Below are 16,598 nucleotides of genomic sequence, written 5' to 3'. Positions count from 1 at the left end.
TAGGCCTTGGCTGAATTCAGCAATACCCCTGATTTAGCAAATAGTGTAGCTGTACCAGTGCTGACTACCAAGTGAATACAAGGGCATGGAGTAGTAAGTTAACAGGTGTTAACCTCCTTTTTGAACCCTTTCCCTAATGTGAAAAACTGGGCCCTCCATATGGAGGTGACTTATCTGTGCCCAGTAAGGCTTTTCCCTGCAACTGTTCTCTGTTCCTAATCCCTACACTTTCTGGCTGAGTTTTGGGAGATAGAATTCTGTCTAATCATGGATAGAGGTTAAATAATTGTGCTGTCAGTTTCCCCTCAACTCTGTCAGTACACAGCCCTTTAGTGATGTATGATGAGCACATTAAAAACATCTGCCCCAACATTAGAAAACCAGATTCCATCCACCATGTAGAGACCTGGACAATTGCAATAAATCCTCTCATACCTGACCACATTCCCTTTGAATATAATTTTTCTCATCTTAGTTAATAATGCCCTCCCATAACATATGATCTATTTTGATGGGTCTGTCAGCTTCCCACTAAGCTTTTCAAGGAAGCATTTCAGACCAAACTAACACTATACTTTGATAACACTGCTTTGACTGTAAAGAAACCCTTTTTTATCCTGATGAGCAAATTAATCTTAGTTTTAATTACCAAATCATCTCCTGCAAATGAATAATCAAAATCTGCAGCTGGCCTAAACGTCATCTCATAGAGCAGTAACAAACTGATGAGCAGATTTCACAGCATCTCTTGTGCTCTTTGCTGGCACAAGATGGCTTAATGTACATCAGTTGAAGTGTATTCTTTCAAAACGTTATTCATTAGTCTAAGATCATGGATACACTGAGTTTTCTTCAAAAGCAAAAGGATAGAATATCAAAGTTTTATCCCAGAATACCTGAGTCCAGTACAAAGCAGGACACCCCAAAAACAAACAAACAAAAAAAGACCATAAGAAATTCACCATTTCCGTTTTTTATATTGATAAGACTTCTAAAAATAGATTAAAAATTTCTTAAAATCCCAAATTCCTGCACGTCGGTGCCTTCCACCTGTTTAGAGGTATAGTGCCTAAAGTCTCTCTTGTAGACACACTTAGCTCTAAATTAATAAATATGGGCCATATTGTACTACTGATTTTTTTTTGAAAGCACAACTCCATATTGATTTTAATTGGGAGTTGTGGTTTAAAAAAAAAAGATGACACAATATGACCCCAAATAAATGATCATTCTTCACATGCTAGTCTGCTTTTCCTCTGTCTTCTAAATCTGACCTAAGATGACTCTTTCAAATGAATAGAATGGTTTTGCTTTTCTGTTGACGTTTCTGGTTAATATTAATTTGGCAATAATTATGACACAGCAGGAGAAAAAAGAAGCCAAATTTGTGAGTTAATTGTCCATAGAGATTAACTGCACCCAATCTATGATAACTTTCAAGAACATTTGGGTTATCTTAAGTAGAATGCCATACAGGTTGCCTAGTGGTTTGGAAGAAGACAACATGCTTAGTTTCTTGAGTAAGGGACTGAGTGATTAACATCTGGAACAAACTACCAAAGGAACTGGGAAGTGGTGGATTCTCCACCTCCTGATGCCTTCAGATCAACACTGGATACCTTTTCTAGAAGTTATGTTTTAGTCAACCTCAACAGAGAAGTAAGTGGGTGAACTTTAATGGCCTATGATATACAGGAAGTCAGATTAGATGATCTAATGGTCCCTTCTGGCCTTAAACTCTATGAATCAATGAAAATGAAAACATTTAACTATATGAAAGGATAAGATACAGTATTTTTATGATGAAATATAAATGTTTCTCTTTATTGTTTTATATTAGATAAGGAATAAAACATGACCTTAGTGCTAAGTTTAGCCTCTCCTTATTTGGTACAACTGCAGAGGGAAGAAAGACACAAAACTTCATATAATCACCACTGCTTGAAGTCTAGCACTCAAGAAAGTGCTGTGAGAGTTGCCTAACCAACAGGGCAGCCCATGCACTACTCTCCCCAATGTGCTTGGTCTTCAGGACAAGACACAAAGCCGGCTAAATCATCTGATGCCATCAACATCAAGTAGAGCTATGAAGAACAGAATAGTTCAGCTGAGCTGAGCAGCACAGAGCCCCACAGTGCACTACTCTGGAATGCACTAAGGAATTCTACCCTACCAGGTAATAGTCCCTTGGTAGAGAACTAACCTGGCTGGATATTTGATTCTCCTTGTGGGCTATTTTGCTAGTGCCAGGACGTGATTTGTCTCAATGTACCATCTAAAATAGGAATACAATACAAAAGAGATGAGCTTTATTTATCTTCCTATCACATCTTACAACCACAGATCTCAAAAGTGCTTTATACTTTACAAGCTAATTATGCCTATCGCCTATTATCCTCATTTTAAACAGGGTGGGGGAAATGAGGTACAACTCACTAAAAAACTTGCACAGGATTATCCAGGAAGTCTGTGGCACAGCCAAGGATTAGATCCAGATCACAGATAGAACCCATATACTTACAAAGCAAATCACTGTTATTTAAATCCTCACTCACTCACACACACACCTGAGACATCACACTCAAAGAAAAGATTCCACTGAAGTGCATGTGTGGGGAAGAAAAATCTGTTCATTTTTAAAAGCCCTTAATGTATTCATAAACCTCCTCTAGGACTTTGTTTAGCCATAGTAGGTATTCTATGTAAATCAACACATTAAATAATTAAATTCCCCATATAAACTATTCCACATTTGCCCTCTGCAAGAGATTTCATTTTGCACAAGCCTAGTCATGTTTGTACTTAATTTACTATGTTTGTCAAAAGAAGTAGCAAAGCTAAATTATCTCTTCTGCATGGTGGACTTGAAAGAAATGAATGGTAACAACAGTGTAATCCAAAGATGAAAGAAGAGAGCACAAGAAAATTAAACAACTGCGGAGAAGTGTATTTTTTTTTAAATAGGAGAAATAAGGAACTGCTCCAGCAGAGAAGACAAGAAAGTTGGGAAGTGGGAAAGCATGATATTTTGATGTAAAACACATTTAGCCAACAAAGAAACATTACAAAGAAGAAATGTGGATGACAGATGTAATTATGCATGAGCAAGACATGCATTATAAACAGAGTTACAGCTAGAGCTGGTAATTATTTTTTCCCCATCAGAAAATGACATTTTATCAAAACCAGACCATACCAGGCCAAAATATAGCAAAGTAACAAATTCTCTGTCGCCTGGTGGTTAGGCCACTGGCCTAGGACCTATAATGACCCTCATTCAAATCTCTGCTCTGTTTTAAGGTAAGTTGGGGTGAAAAGTTCTTCTCTGAAATGGGCAGAGCAAGGACTTGAATTAGGCTATCTCACAACCCAGCCAGCATCCTAACCACCAGGTTATGGAGTGTGATTTCTCTTTCCTCCTCCCCCTCCCATACAGACAAGAGGTGAAACTCATTCTGAGGGGTCTCATTATTTTCAAAACATGGATGACCCTTAAAATGGTTTTAGTGACCAGTGAATGTAAAAAATTGAACTGGATTTACCCTTTACAGTATTAGGCATAATGCGAGCAATATAGTCTTGTATGTATTTGTTGGTATACCTGACTTAGGCATCATTTTGCTAGATGCTGCACAGACACAGAAGTAGAAACAGTCCCTGGCTGGAAGAGTCAAGAAATAGTAGTAAACATAGCAGGAGAGAGAATAAATGCTGATTTTTGGACTTAATCCATTCATTGCAGCAGGAGCTGAGGGTGCTCAGCCTTTTGCAGGATCAGAAACGTAACTATTTGTTGAGCTCATGTATTTCCCCCTTCCTGTAGTATTCTATGGATTTTTCTGACTTTAAATCTTCATGAGATCCCATACTGTAGCACAGTAAATACTAATATGTTAGTGCTAACCAAGGTAAGTGTCAGCTAGTGATGGAAAATCCAGTCATTGATACCTGTCACATTCATAGTCCCCGATCCTGTAAACATTTTTAAGCACATGCACACTCATTTTTTTAAAAAAGTCAAAACGGCATTTTTGACAACTTTACTTTAAGTATGTAGATGGTCCTATATAAAGCTAACCTTAAGCACAGGAGTAGCCCCATTAAGAACATGACTTTGTGCAGGATCAGAACCTTAGATAGGACAAAACTGGATTAGGGACTATTGTTGTTGGAGTTTGGGAAACACACAATAAAACTGTGCTGAGTTAACTAACCCAAACTTTTTTTCATTTTGAAAATGATGAAAATTTTGAAACTTTAAAATAACAAAATTTGATATTCATCAAAGCTAACTCTCTTGTGAACAGTTTCATGTTGGTGAACTGGCATTTTCTGATGAAAAATATTTAGTTAAAAGATTCCTGACCAGCTCTAAATATAACACATCATAACAGATTTCCTATAAATATGTGGCATCTTCATGAAGTCAATAGGACTAGTCAACTTGTTTTAAAGTCTAGCATGCTCTTAAGAGCTTTGTTGGCCTTAATGAAATCTTAGTAATCTGAGATCCTCTCAACAGCATTTGTTTACAAAATCTTTGCTGAGAAAAATGTGAGACTTCTGAGGAGACTTTTGAGCACTACTGGATTTAAGGATTACTGAAGTGAATTATCAAGTTTCTATTGCATTTTTTACTCTTTGGGTAGCATATTGCAGTGTGTTTGGAATAAAAAAAATAAAAACCCATTCTTTCTTATCTTTAAATAAAATGATTTGTCACACCAAACATAAACCCTAACCAAAACAAATACTCTCCTACGCTGCATAATTCTCAGTGTGCAATACAGTGGAACGTTTGATCTGAGATATTAATCAAAAAGAATATTATAGCAGGCTCTTTTTGTTTAATGTGTCACTGGAAGTACTTTATTATTCAGACAAAATATAGGAAAACAATTAAAATTTAAACCAAGCTAAAATGAAGAGAGATGTGTTCTAGAATTGAGCACATATAATGCTACTGTTCCTTCAAATCAATGCTTGAGTAGAAGGGGGAAGTAGTGTTTAATTTTGCAAACTTTCATAATTTGTACCACTAGGAATTCCCAAAATTTTGAAGTACCATACACATGCACTAAAATAAGATTGAAAGCTGTCATTCTTTAAATTGAAAGAAAAAAAAATCCATGTTAACAATGTATTTGAAAAATGTGCATTTGGAACAGTTTTGGTTGTGGTACATATCAGTTGCTTTTTTGCAGTCATGGCCCAGTTCATGAACTAGCACCATTGAAAAAGTAAGCCAACTGTTTACTTATGAATGTTGTTTCTGCAGCCATCCAAAGAGTGTATAGATGCTATTCCTGGTACTCTTAGAAAATAACCTAGCACAAGAAAAGAAGATGCACCCTTCACGTAGTAGCCTACTGCTTTACTTCTTAAATGATCTGTTGATCTTGTGATTTGCCATAGTGCATATCACATAGAATCTAAGATGTTTAATAGACTTCATGAAGTTTTCACCATTCTTCCCTTCTGTGGTTGGTGCATTTATAGTTTGTTTATTATTTTTTCAGTCCACTGGGAATGTTTTTAAATCAAAGAGGAGGATCTTGCAGTATGCCCTAAACAGCTCTTGGGATCTGACACAAAGCCCACTGAAGTAAAGGGACAGACTTCTCTTTCCTTCACTGGGTTTTGGATCAAGCCCTTGAGTGGGACTCATTCCACAGCCCAACTCCCTTGACCAAGCATGATTTGTCACATGCTTCACATCCTAGGCTTTGCAAGATGCATTGCTCTAGAGGAGTACAACTGTCTTGCTGGATCATAGAGGAGAAACAGCTGCTGGGTCTTGATCTGGTGATGGCTGTGATGATCAGGAACAACATCTGGGATCCAGAGAAGGGTTCACCAAGTGAATCAGAAATGTGTTCATGGTGGGCTTCCATATTCTGTACATGCTGGAGCCCTCACATTTCTACCTTTAGCTCCAGCTAGTGACTTTTACAGTAATAGTGTGCAGATGACATGCATAGATCACATCAGCCAGATGATAATTTGAAAGGTAAAGGGTAAAGGACAACAAGAGTAGTGTGGAGCAAAAATTATTAAAAATAAACATCAGAGGAAGCGTGTTACGGGTTGCCCCAGGAGAGAGTGTGTCTACCTAGTTATCCTCAGTTCCTCCTCATGGTTGCTGCATAAAGATGTCTAATCCTTTTAGGAATTTGTTTTATTCATTTTAGCTAAACAGATATGTTTTTAAAAGGCAACACATATTTGCCATGTTGTTCATAAGTAGAAAAAAAATCTTCTAGATAGCTTCAGTAATGTTTTACTACATTCTGAACATCATGAGTTATTTTCACCCATGTAAATACAGAGTAACTCTACTGACATCAATGAAGTTGTTTCTGACGCAACGGAGAGCAGATATGGCCTTATAAAGTAAATCTGAGGAAGATCTTCACTAAGTTTCCTTCCCTCCCCATAATCAAACCTAATACTATATCTACAGGTAAAAGAAAACACAAACAGCAGAGGTGGCAATTAGAAGAAGACCATTTAATTTTGTAAGATATTACAAATTTGATTCAGAAAGTTCTTGCCATCTCATTTTTCCTATTTATAAATCCTCTCAGCTGTTTGTTTATAAGCATTGACCTAAAAAGTAAGATAAATACAGACCAAAAAAGTGTGCATCACAATTATAAGAATTAAATGATATGGGAAAAAAGGAATCTCTGGTGTAACTCTAGCTTTTTTGCCCCACCAAGCATGGCAGGCAGGCTGCCTTTGGCAGCATGCCTGCGGGAGGTCCGCCAGTCCCGCAGCTTCGGCGTACCCACCACTGAATTGCTGCCCTCGCAGGGACTGGCAGGGCACCCCCCGTGGCTTGCCACCTCAGGCACATGCTTGGAGCACTGGTGCCTGGAGCCACCACTGAACTCAACTGAATTCAGATTACTGTTTGTATTTTTTAAGTGGACTTTTCCTTCTGATATTTAAAATCTGCATAGCTATGTATAGCAGTGATGGAACATCAGAAGCCATGTGCTGTAGAACTCAAAATATGTTGAAAGAAACGTTCTTATTCTGACACTGCACTGGTATTTATTATAGTCATAGCTGGTAGTGCCTTCTCTAATTAAGATTGCCCATTGCTTTTCATTACAAGAAGCAATTTTCATTTGCTTATAACTTTTACCAGCCTTTAGCTGTTCAGGCTGAATTTTTCCAGGTGTGTGCCTCAGGCTGATTTTTTTTTTGGAGGAAAATTTCAGGGAAAAAATGCTTCAGCCAATTCTGAGAACAAGGTTTTGGGAAAAATACATTTTTAACATGTTAAATTCTGTACAACCATTTCACTGATGAGCTCTCAAGCCACCATGCTTTGATGCAGGGACTTGAAATTAGGCAGTCGTGTTGCTCTAGTGTCAGTGATGTGTTTTCTTTTGCTGTTCTTGTGAAAGTCTATCAATTTTTTTCCAAGTTATAAGCCTCTGAAAAAATCTTAGTTCAGACATGCTCAATAGAGTCTTGTACACTTTGGCAGCCATATGTTCTGAATATTCTATCTCTGAGCATGCTTCAGCCCAGAGCTGCTTGGGTTGACTAGGATTTTCCCTGCAAGTGTTTTTCCTGGGAGCCAGGGACTGCTGCGGTGAAAGTTACAGGTAATGAGATCAAGGAGATTCTTTCCTGCACTCTCAATGCTTTCCCTGACGGCACACAGGCTGCCTGGAGGAGGAGGAAGCTACATGACTGGAATACATAGAGTTGAGGATTTAGGCCTGGGGGTGGTGATGGAAGAGGCTGGGGCAAGGAGCCAAAGGAGCAGGATGATTGGGTGAAGAGTTGGTGAGGAAGGGACTGGGACGAGGTGTCAAGGAGGAATAGGGGACTGGAATTGTGATATGGAGCTCCACCTCCTCCTCTCCAGCCATGGATCTTCCACTAGGCTGATAATGGTGCCCTTTGTCAAACTCTGGGAGGCGTGATGCCAAGCTTGGGTAGACATACATGTGCTAACTCTGCTCTAGCTAGTGCCTGTAAATGGCAATCACTTAGCAGCATCAACCAGCTGTCAAAAAAACAAAACAACCCCCCTAAGAATGTGTATTTGGTCAGAGATCTTCAGAGCTATTACCCACGTATCTCAGACTATACTGAAAATCACGGTGCAGCCCAAGATTTTGACTGCTAGCCTGACAGCTCCAAGGGGATTGTGTGAGCAGAGGGGTATAGCCTTGGCCCTTTTCTGCACAGTAACATGATGGCTCTCTCAAAGCTAGTTGTCTTAACACTAAGTAGCCTGCATTCACACTGCAAGGTGAGCGGGTTAAAGACCTTGTTGAAGTGGAATCCATGCTCTAACTTATGTCCTTAATTGGGTCAGCTAGCCCAGGTTTACAGCACCTTCAAAGCTGGTGCATGTATTTGTATAAATGATAAGGGGATTTGGGGAAAAACCCATATAAGAGCACAGGTTAACTCTGAAGTGAAAACATATCCTAAAGTTTAGTCTTAAACTCTGTTGCTTGGTTACTCTCCTTCACCCTGTATGAATGTGCTAAGAGATCTGATCCAAAATAGTTGTAAAAGGTAGCAAGAAATTTATTAGGAGCTATGTTCAACTCATTGTCTTTCCTGAGACAAGACTCAACAACCCACATCCAATTACAATTCCACCCACATTTACTGTTTTCAGGCTGCTGCTTTCACGAGTGAGAACTGGTTGCTATGGAGGACATATAGAATACCAACCTGAGATGCAGTTCACTGCTTCTGTTGTGTCAGATCCTGTCTACGAGGCACAGGCCCATGTTGAGGGTATTGCAGAGCCACCCCAAAGGGAGCTCTGTGAGCATTATGTTCTTTGTGCCACTCTTTAAGGGCATACAGCACGTAGTCTCCCTCATGGAGGGTCAGCATTTCTGGCCAGAGCAGAGAGGAGACAAGGTCAGGGGTCTGCTTCCTCCAAAGACTTTTTCCTTTGTAATGTCTACTGCCAGCATGGTTTGCCTCTGTGAGGAGACTGTCAGAAAAGGGCAGATGAATGCCTGGCACCCTCCACAACTGCAGAGCTATGGAGGGCCTATCTACAGTCTGGTCCTTAGTCCATGAAGGATATAACCTCACATTGCATCATACTTCTCAGCATCCATAACATTTCTAATAGATTACTTCTGATATAACTAATGGCCCATACGAAAGGTGAGACTGGAACAGGTTTGTGTAAATTTGACTAAAATAAGAGAAAGTTTTGAGACATGGAAACATTACACCAACATCATGTCACAGGCACTTAGGGCTCCTACCATAAAAAAAACTGTAAGTGGTTTTTACCCTTCCCGGGACCATATTTTCCAACAGCTTCTTACCTGTGGGCCAAATTCATTTCTCATTTGCACTGTTTTAAATCTGCATTAACTCCACTGAAGTGACTGAGTGTCACGGACGTCAATGAGATCAAAATTTGGACCAACATGTTCACAGCTTAATTGCTTATCTTTTCAAACCAGAGCCAACAGCAGACTTCTAGGAAGTGTGGCCTTAGTATGATACATGCAGACAGGCTTTAAGGAGATGTGGCTTCATTCACAAGCAACTAACTCTGTATTTTCCAAGAGCATATCTGACTTTGTATGCTTCCCTGCATTTTATTCTTGTTAATACCTTGAATAGAAAATGCTTTGCACAAAACATAACAGATTAAGACGTTTCAATCCATATTCTTGCTCTGATTCACATCTATTCATTCCTTCAGCTCAAAGTGTAAGAGGACAGAACTATTACTCATATCTTAAAGGTTTTCTACTCCTTTCTCTCTCTTTTTTTTGTGTGAGAAAGCAGACAAGCTTTTGTGTTGCTGTGGAATACAAGGGAAATATGGTTGCGTCTGAAGGTATATATGTTTAAAAAAAAATTGCTTGCTCTTAATTTGAAACTTTCCTACCTTTCTTGAACCCTAGTTTTAAGCCAAACCAGTCTACATAAAAACAAGAAGAAATGACTCTTAGTTGTGAGGAGAGAAGCAGCATAAATATTTGCAAAAGTAACTGGAGCATCCACCCCCTCCATAGCCATTCCCATGCTGACCTATGGGCCAGATCCTCAGATCCGCAATGGACTTGAATGGAGTTATGTCAATTTTACACCAGCTAAGAATCTGACCATATGTGATGACCCTCTGCATATTTATCTCCTCTTCCTGCATGGAATGGAGGCCTCTCTGCTGGTCTGTGGATGTATATATGGGGAGAGGGCAAGGTCTAGGTAAGCTAAGGGAAAAGTGTTCTGGTTAAAGGAAGGGTGTGGCAAGGACATGTATTTATTTCCCCCTGATGCATCAAGCAGCTGCCTCAGGACTACAGTTCTTTAGAGTTCCCTCCACTGTAGGGATCTCACTGTTGTAGGGTGGGGGTGGGGGTTCCAGGATCATCTTTGGCTAAGGGAAGCCCTGGTGGTGCTGCACTGCCATGGAGTAGGACCAGATGTGCCATAGGCACACAATTGGAGGCATGGAAGCTCCATTCAGATAGCCATGGCCTCCCACTGACCTATGGGTTTTGGAAGGGAGACCCATGGCCCTCTCAGTGGGGACCCTTCCACAGGCCTCTTCCTTCAAGATTTACAGTGGGATGGGACAGTTTGGCCTAGAATTGAAACCTAGAGCTCTTGGGTATTAATGCTGACAAGTTACCTTTTATAATTTGCGAAGTCTACCCTGTTCCTGAAGGAAGTAAAATATTTACATTTTTAAGATGCTAGCCACAGTACTTAGGGGCTTGCACACTGGTCTAGTGTTGCAAAAATACAAGATGAAGCCTCTGGGGCAAATTCTGAGCTCATTTTCCTCATAGTAAATCCCTTGGCTTTAGTGGAGTTACTCTGGACTTACAGGGATGTAAACTGAGGTCAGAATCAGACTCTTGCTCATTGCAGTTGAGGAGTAAAACAGAAGGTGAGTAGGAGAGGGCAGGGAGTTCAGCCCAGACATAAGAGGATAGTAAACTTGTTTTCCTTTTGTCTGGTTTAAGCAGAGAGCTTGTTAGAAGTGTTACTATTCTAAGGGCTCCTGCAGAAGCTTAGAGCATCTCACAGATTGAATGGTATTTGAAATGAAGATTTAGCATTGCTTGAAAGTACCAGCTTTTTATAGAGCAAAATAAAGGGAAGGAAAAGAGTTTTATTTTCTCCCTTTAGAAAAGGAACAAAGTTGGGAGGCTGAAATATGGAAAGTAGAGAGTCCACTTTTCAACATCTCTGCTTACCTTTCACAGGAAATCAGTCTAACAGGAGGACAATTTTACTTCTTCTAGAGAAAGGGATATTTTGTCATGAATCATGCTCAGAGTCAGGACTAGTCAGTTTATATGAATCAGAAGGTAACGTTTCTTTATCCGGAGATAAAGTGTTTTTTTGTTAATTCCCAGCCATTCAGATCAAAAGCTTCTTTTTATCCACAGAATAGGGACAGCTTGGGTAGTAGTAGTACAGATTTGAGCACAAGAGCCTCAATCCTGACCTGAACTCCTGTGGGACTTTCCCGGTGGGTGAGAAGACACTCCACCTACCCATTCCATCCTTGATCTCTCTGCTAAGACTGACAACAACAGAGTCAATTAATACCAATTGTGTGTATTAACATCTGGGCTGAGGCCACCAAACTCATTTCACATAGTTCTCAAAAACAAAAAAAATCAAAAAAACACCTCAATTGTTAGTAACTTTTGGTTACTACTAATTGGAAGTGAATTTTATCAGGGTATCTTGGGGTAAGAGACACTACGTCCCATTGAAAATCTGGCCTTAAACACTTCATCTTCCTTCTAGGCACCAAGGCAAGTGGCCAGATTTTCAAAAGAACTCTGCATGTTAGTTGCTGAGCTAACCTACTCTTCTGAATATTTGATTATAAGTTTCACAATGGGAGCTGCTTGGTACTGAGCCTAAATGGGAGCAGAACTCAAAAATCTGGCCCTTAGTATTCCAAGTTCAAGATTTTGGGTGAAGACCAATTTAAATCTGAAATAACTTCATTGACTGGTTTTAAATAGAGCAGAATCTGGCTCCTTAATTTTAATGTAACTAGGCTTTTGGTGACATTGGAATGAAAGATAAGAAGCTATACCCATAATAATATAGTTTATGAATTAATATATTCTAGCAAGAGTTATTCCTGATCGTAAAGCCTGATATGGACAGTACAGAATTGTTAAAGGTAGGCAAATAAGTAAAAGATCAAATTGAGCACTAGGGATGGACATATACTCAGATAATACAGTAGTAGACAAATACTGTGGTGAAACTGACAGATTGTAAACTTCTTGGGGCGGGGACTGGCAATTATGGTTGGTTCAGCACCTAATACAATAGGGCCTTGGTCTATGATTGAGGTCTCTAGACGCTACCACAACACAAATGAAAATAATGACACAAATAGGCAATATCTTTTAATAGCTCTCAAAGACTCTGTTAAATCATGGCTGGCTCTAAGTAGGCATGGTAGGAGTGTGACAGGAATGTCTCCTCCTTCTCTGCTTCTATGAAGAAGCCAGAGATAACTTGTTTTGGAGTGCAGCGAAGAAGGGAGGGAGGCCAGGTAGTGTTGCATCCAACATACAGTAACTGGAAGGACTTGGGCAAGGACAGGGAAGCACATTACTTTGCACAAACAATACTTGTCTTGGCTACATAGCATGGCACTTACTCTGCTGTTCCTGAAATCAGCAACACAAGTTGCACTGGGTATATAAGTAAAAGGAAAAAGTCTGAGCTGGCTATACATTGAACCATGAACATCATTTATCTGCAGACTAGTGAGAGAGTTATTTCCATTACATTATTTAAAAAGTGAATGGGCTTTACTGAAATCACCATTTTAAAATGCCTCTGTGATCGTGTGAGTGGGAGAGATATGCAGAGACTTTGCCAACTTCCAGTACTCAGTCTGATGCTTCTTTGTATTGGAAATAGCCTCAAAAAAGAAGCTGCAGTCAGAAATGTGTATTGCCAAGAGCAATGGAACAGTTATTTTAAATCAGTGAAACCAGAAACAAGTTTAGCAAAATCATTACTTTCTTCTCCTTTCTATGGTATTTCTGATATGCTCCTTTAGTAACACACCTGGGGTACTTTTCCAAACACAACTCAGATGCTAATAAGGATAATAAGCGTTTTGCCCTATACATTTTTGCTTAATATTGAAATCCCCGGAGTAGCTTCTAAACCCTGTCACCAATAGTGCAGCTCCCCTTGATGTAGATAGGGAGTGTTGTGCCTAAATCCCCATGCACACTTTGAAAAAGGCAAAGATTAGTTTTTTTTAAAAGTTTCCTGTTCTCTGCTGTTTCTCTATCTGTTACATGGATAAAACACACCTGTAATGTGGGACAATCACCTTTTGAGTGCTTCTTAGCCATTAGGTGTGGTACTGTAGTCCTTTTCTTGCCCCAGCACCCTCTGCAGGCTGCCAGCTGACCTTGGCAGGTCTTCAGCGGCTTAGCTCTCCACCTAACTCACACAATCCAAATGAACTCCTCCTAGGGTACTAGAGAGTCCAATAACTATTGTCATGTGCCCTCACTAGTCTTCATCCCCAGCTCTGGGTCCTTTAAATTCAGCTCTTTGTTTAGGCTCCAAAATAAGGCTTGGTTCCTTCTTGGGGTTAATACCACTTTACCTGTGGCCAGCAGGGGAACCCAGGCTCACCCACTACTCTGGGTTCTAGCCCAGGGACCCTATAGACAGCAGCTACACACTGCTCCATTTTAATTTGCTGCTGCTTCCCAAGGTTTCTCCCTGTCTGGCCCCTTTTAGCTTCACCCTTAATTCAGGGTTAAGGTTCTTAGATCTTCTCTCTCCCTGCAAACCCAACAATACAAAATGCAGCAGAAAACAAACTCTAGCTGTCCCTCAAGCACCTTTAACCAGAAACAAGCTCTTTTCCTTATACCTCTGGCCCCCACACCTGCAGCTCTTTTTATCAGAGCCTGCTGGACTCTAATTGGCTTCCTCCCTAAGGCCTCTCTAGGCAGGTCTGGAGGACCCACCTTTGCTGATCCTTTTCTGTCACTTTGCAGGGGGGGGGGGGGGAATGCAGTAGAACTGCAGGGCCTCCTGTATAAAGCTGCAAAGACCAGGTATACCCTATCACAATGCTGCTCTTACTTCCTTTGTGCTATTAACAGTAAATATATGTAGGAATACAATAAGAGGTCCTTGTTTATGTATAAAATCAGTGGTTATTGATTTAAAGGACCCCAATAGAAGTACTACTGCTACTGGTTTTGGCTGTAGGGGAGGGAAGGTGTTTGGTGGTTTCTTAGCTTTCTTTCCTCTTTTTTTTAAACTTTTCTAAACTGTAGTTTTCTTTTTAAAATCCCTGAAAGTAAAGAGTGTATTAAACTGCCTTCTCTTAGATCAGAGAGATTTGCCATATTAAAAAAAGTCATGTTAGATAAAAGAACAGTTCAACCCTAGAAAGCCTTACTGTTAGAACCCACCTTCGGATCTCCCAAAGCCCATAACAGAGGAAGGGGGAGAGGCAGAAAAAGAGATGAGTGAGCATGAGAGAATAAGCAAAACTGGATAGGTCTCAACATCACAAAAGGGACAGTGCTGTTTGTGCCGTCTCTACACCACTGCACCCTCTGCCTGACTGGTAGCAATGGGTCAAGTGAAAAATCAAGCAACTGATACTATTGCATTGCAGTACTGTTAGACTGTATGGCAGATGGCTTTGTTCTAAGGGGTTTGAATTACATCAGTAATCTTCTTTTCTTGAAATAGTGAAGAATTTTTATTAGCCTGTCTCTTCTGTCTTGTGCAGCTCCAGTGAGCTCCTTCTGCCCGACTCCAGAATGGTGTTGATGAGCTCTGGAGGGAGCAGAAAAATGGTTGTGTTAATGCTTGACCTTGACAGCATGAAAGTAAAGTAAAACCAAATGGGACATACAAGTATCGCGGGTAGCAAGCCGGGGGAACGAATAAATCTTGAAACTGTCTGGGACAAAGTAAATTCTCATTTACATCCACACAATCCACTGACATAGGTTGGATGGATATAAACAAAAGCAGAATATGACTGTTTGTATTTAATCTATTTTTTTTTTTAGGTTCCCACAAAAGTAGATACAGTATTTAAATAATGTATTGAATATCCAGATCAGACTCTGCTGTGGAATGTTGTCTGAATAGCCTCCATGCAAAAACAGATTAATTTACACTTATAAATACATTGATACAAAATCCAAGATGGCAATGTTGTGTATGAGCAAAAATAGATGCAAAGTCTGCTTAATTTGCTCATTACTTTGGGAAAGCACATGAATGTCAATTTCCAACTCATTACCAAACATCTGCATATTTGATATGTAGGTAAAAATTAAAATGAGCATTTTCTTCTGAGTTAGATTAATCATTCCAGCCCATAAACCAAGAAAAAGAAAAACAACTCCAGCAGTCTCCTTCTTTCTGGGTTTCCTATATCACGGCACACCAGGCCTCATGGTTAAAAGCAAGGCCTTTTTCCATTGTGAATGATCTCTATCCATACACTGAATCATTAAAATTAGAAAATATAAGAGTGATTTTTTTAAAAAGGCCTCTCAATCCAGGGTATGCTTTGTGGATGCAGTTTGACACTCTGAAATACATAACTGCACCAGATATTTTGCACCCACAGTTCGCTGTAGACCCAATCATATGCTGTCATTTAGAAAACTAAGTACAAACTTTATAGGTACAGTCAGGTACTCAGACACCTGAATGATAACATATCTTCACAGTTAACTGAGGGCACAATTATTTGCAAGTGCAAAATTGAATCTACAAAAATGGAGGCCATTTTCAAAATCAGGTCCTTTTATTATTGGTATGACCTTGAGTTTGACTGCATTCAATGCTAAGCTAAGTTAAAGCTAAGCATGTACTTAAATGTTGTCCTGAATAGAGATGCTTTCCTGAATTATGGAGTTAGTCTGCTGGCAAACACTGCAAGTACAATCAGACAGACTATACCTGTTGTTCTGCTGAAGGTTCCAGATACATTCTAACATTCCACTAACATAAATGGAATCTTCATAGTATAGTAGGTTCAGTGTAGGGCCAGCATGAAAAAGGGTTAATGATCTCAATAGCCCAAAGTGACAATGAATTTTTATTTACTGTCTTTCAGGCCCAATTTGATGTAAGAAACAACATTCAAGTTTCTGCAAACAGTGCTTCATCAATGACTAAAACCCTTATCCAGAGTGACTACCCATTTGGGAAGTGATGAATTATTCATTTCCTAGGCTAGTTCAGTAGTGAACCTCTCCTAAGCAGAATCTGACATCATGCTATCTATTGCCTAGTATGTGGAGATTTTTGTAATGGGAACTGTATTTCATCAGAACTGAACTGAGTACACAGATTTCTTTTGTGTTTAGTTACAATTTAATTCTCCTTTGGTCCAAGAACAGGGGAATAGAACCCTATGCAATACAGACGTGGAAGTTTCTCTGTGTGCTTCCCTCTTGTTTTTGCCAAGATAGAGGATATGAGTTGAGTCTGAGAGTTCTACTAACATGTATAGTGTATGCACAAGTTTCTGCTTGGATCTGTGAATGGGCAATGAGAGGCACTGAAACTCCAGTGGGCATGGA

At 39.7% G+C, this 16,598-nt stretch overlaps 1 long non-coding RNA gene across 1 annotated transcript; it reads left to right on the top strand.

Annotated features, from left to right (window-relative positions):
- The first annotated feature begins 1,952 nt into the window (after positions 1–1,952).
- LOC123372299 lies at positions 1,953–16,214 on the top strand. Its single transcript, XR_006580199.1, has 3 exons — positions 1,953–2,176; positions 6,464–6,518; positions 16,130–16,214. It is a non-coding gene; the product is annotated as an uncharacterized LOC123372299 (long non-coding RNA).
- Positions 16,215–16,598: the final 384 nt, after the last annotated feature.

Source organism: Mauremys mutica, chromosome 6 (assembly GCF_020497125.1).
Source record: "Mauremys mutica isolate MM-2020 ecotype Southern chromosome 6, ASM2049712v1, whole genome shotgun sequence".
NCBI classification, from domain to species: domain Eukaryota; kingdom Metazoa; phylum Chordata; order Testudines; family Geoemydidae; genus Mauremys; species Mauremys mutica.
This window is presented reverse-complemented; position numbering and strand designations above follow the sequence as displayed.